This window comes from Populus trichocarpa, chromosome 11 (genome assembly GCF_000002775.5).
Source record: "Populus trichocarpa isolate Nisqually-1 chromosome 11, P.trichocarpa_v4.1, whole genome shotgun sequence".
Taxonomy (NCBI): domain Eukaryota; kingdom Viridiplantae; phylum Streptophyta; class Magnoliopsida; order Malpighiales; family Salicaceae; genus Populus; species Populus trichocarpa.
The window spans coordinates 16,479,583-16,483,471 of record NC_037295.2 but is presented as its reverse complement, the minus strand read 5'-3'; the positions used below and the strand labels follow the sequence as shown (position 1 = coordinate 16,483,471).

Below are 3,889 nucleotides of genomic sequence, written 5' to 3'. Positions count from 1 at the left end.
AATAAATAAATAAATATTGGCTTGATGTGTTAAAAGAAATTGATTTTTTTTTGAATGTTAACACTAAGTCTTGAACTCATGAAATCAAGGAAAGAACATGCCTCGATTTTATCTACGATTACAAAAAAAAAAAAAAAAAACAAATACCTTTTTTGATCACCTAACCAATCTTTAAGCTATTATATATATATATATAAAAAATTCCTATATAATATTTTAGTGATTAAAAATCTTAATTATCTTAATTGATTTTAGAGTCTAGATAAGAAAATTAATTATATATAGGGAGAACGTATCATCTTTAATATACTTTATTTAAGGTAAACTACATTGTTTATTTGTCTGATACAATCTAAAGTATTATTTCATATTCTAACTGTTGATCTGTCTAATATTTAAAGTTGATTTATCCCAGTAGAGTGGACCATAGTTTTAGGAGTTAAGCATAACCATTCTACATTCAAAACATAAAAATAAAATAAATTATCTTTTTACTCAATACCGAGAAAACATATTATATATAAATTCATAATCCTGGATATTAAAAGAACCAAAATAATTTTTTGATGTTTTTGAAATTTAGGCTAAGTTCTCATAACTTTAATAATCTAGTTATTAAATCTAATATGCATGCAAAATAAAAACTAATTTTCTTGAATTTTTTATATTGAAAATGCTAAATTATGCCATGTGTGTATATAAAATATTATTCATGAAAATATTTAAATGAATTTTTGAAAGAGAGATTGTTTCTTTGTATTTTTTAAATAATAAAATAAAAAAATTAAACTCTAATTTATCTAATATAAAAAAACCACCTCTTGTATAGGTAATAATTCCAAATATTAAATATAAAATTATAAAAAAAATAACTCAATTTTTTTTACAAAATAGATTTTAAAAACAACAACAACAGTAATGCTTTTGATAGGCAAACAAACCTTAAAAACCTAAAAATAGTTTTTTCATTTTGTCTTTGATAGAATTAGGCTTTACCATACACAACTTTAGATTTTAAGGGCTCAGCCCAGTAGAATGTACTTCCTAGCGAAGCCCAAAAATGATAAAGGCTTCAATGAAAGAAAATGAAAAACATTAAATATGGTCAATCAATTATAAAACAGAATATCTGTAATCTTAGAACTTCAAGATTGTTATATTCAAATAATTATTTAAAGAAAGCCTACTTTCATCCATAGAAACCCTTTAAGAAAATAAAATTTAAATGTAATTTGACAAAGAAAAATATGTTTCTCTTCTAACCTTTAATTATTTTCACTTAAGTATCTTATGGCATAAATCGTAAAATTATGGGGATAGAGGGAGGATTAATTTTCTAAATACACTTTTAATTATCGCAAATCTGTTATGTCTACCATTATTAAATATCTTTTTTTTTTATAGAGGTGGTGACGGTGCATTCGCTCCCTCGGCTAATTTGAGTTGATTATCTAAGAGAAATATAGGAAAAATAAAAATATACAGATAATTTTGAGGAACCCAAACAAAATTAAGTTATGACAAATTATATCATATATCATAAGATGAATATTAAAAATCATAGTTGAGACAACTTTTATTTCATAATATATATTTTAGCGCTAAAATAATTTAGCAGTTTTTATCCCACAAGTGAACGATATGGAATGGGAATTAAATTAAGATCTCGTTTTCTTTTAACTGATGCACCAAGAGACTCAGTCATGTCAAGATTTTCAGGCTCCAATCCATCAGCAGGTTTCCAGTCAAAATGGTATAACATCTGCGCAAGTGGAAACTCAATGTTGGCTATAGCAAACAACATGCCAGGGCACATCCTCTTTCCAGCACCAAATGGGATGAATTCGAAGTCGCTACCCTTAAAATCAGTCGAAACATTGATGAATCTCTCTGGATAGAATCTCTCAGGTTCATTCCAATAATTAGGATCTCTTCCAATTGCCCATGCATTAATCAATACTTTACTTTTGACGTGGATGTCGTATCCATTAATAACATTACAGCTCTTCCCACACTCTCTTGGAATCAATGGTGCAGAAGGGTGTAATCTTAGAGTTTCTTTGATAACCAACTTCTAGAATTTTAAATCATGAAGGCTTGCTTCGTCAGGAATAGTTCCAATATCATTGAAGACTTGTCTCACTTCTTTTTGTGCCTTTTCCATTACTCTCGGGTTCTTTACCAATTCTGACATTGCCCACTCTAAAGCTGTTGACGAAGTGTCACCTCCAGCAGCGAACATTTCCTGAAAGGTAATGAAGTATGACATGTTAGATAGGATTGAGTTCACTTCCAGTTAAGAGTAACATGATGTAAGTCAAATATAGAGTATAGACCATTGCTTTGCATTTATATATATATATATATATATATATATATATGTTTTCATTTCATCAAGTTTGTGGATGGTTATATTTTTTTGAAAAAAAATTGATTGATTAGTGCGTGTAACAAAGCGAAAATATATACTAACCAGGATGATAGCTTTGATAGCGCTTGTTGTTAATTGGAATTCAAGGTTTCCATGGTCTTGGAGATTCAAAAGAACACCGAGAAGATCATCCTTTTCGTTCTTGTCCATCTTTGACGCTAAAGCGGAGTTGGCTCTACGCTCGGAGATGATGCTTTCAAGTATCTCATCTGCTTCTCTATGCATCCTTTCGAGTCTAGACCTGACCCGACTGACCATGTAAATAAATTTGGAGGAAGGGAATATATCTATCATATTAAAACCTCCAAGTGCCTCCGTCAATTCGGCAACAATTGGTAAGAAAGCTTCTTGGTTTTTGCATTTCTTACCAATGCTTGTTCTCGCAGTGATGCCATTTTCTAAAGAAAATATCATCCTACTAAGGTTGATTGGAGACCCCTCTTTTGAATAAATGGAAGTAATCAAATTAGATACCTCTTCTTCCCTAATAGATTTGAATGATCGTACACGTTTTGCAGAAAGAAGCTCTAATATGGAGATTTTTCTTAGTTGTCTCCAATATTCGCCATACGGTGCAAATGCAATGTCTTTACGGTTGTAGAACAGGACGCTTGCAGCTACGAGATGAGGTCTTTCAACAAAGTTGATTTCATGGGTTTTCAACACTTCTTTCGCCGCTTCTGATGAAGAAATAATGACAGTGGAAACTTCACCAACTTGAAGTTGCATGACAGGGCCAAATTTCTTGGCCAAGTCCCTTAGGCGATGATGGGGCAGAGGGTGAACTAGCTGGTGAAGGTTTCCAATAAAGGGTAATTTCCATGGCCCAGGAGGTGGATTTGAACTTGACTTGTTGCTTTTGATAAGTTTCGTCCATGTCCATAAAATGGAGATAACGAGAAGGATGGTTAAAAAAACAGGGAGGGAGAGCAACATTTTCTCTATTCTGAAAAACAAATATTAATTAGTGACAGGGTCTCTGATTGTTGTTTTTGGCTGGAATAGGATGCTGGTGGTGTTCTCGTGTGGTGTACTTGGTGCTGTAGGGGAGGAGAAATGGTGTTTTTAGCTGGAACAGGGGAGGAAAAGTGGGACAAGGGAATTCCCTCTGGTTTTGGTTGGACTGATTGCGAACGCAGTGTGTGGGTGTGGGTTTTTCAGTTCTGTCCTCTCCCCCTATTTATAGAAGGTGGGGAAGGTGCCTAGGCTCCTTCTATTTTCATTGAATTCGGACAATTTGAATTGATTATTCAAGATTTGTTTTTATTAAATCGCTGGTCATGTTAATTTTGGCATGATCTTTTACAATATAGCTCTTGGTTTTAAATATTTTTAATTTCATTATCGATTGAGCTTCAAAATTCTAGTTTCTTTAAATTTACTCTTGATTTTTAATCAATTACAGTCCCTGAATATGCACGTCTTTTTCACTTTGATCCTTAGTTTTAGAATTGTTCA

At 31.9% G+C, this 3,889-nt stretch overlaps 1 pseudogene; it reads right to left on the bottom strand.

The window, feature by feature from the left end:
- Positions 1-1,515: 1,515 nt before the first annotated feature.
- On the bottom strand, positions 1,516-3,566 carry LOC18110069 (cytochrome P450 726A27-like; annotated as a pseudogene).
- Positions 3,567-3,889: the final 323 nt, after the last annotated feature.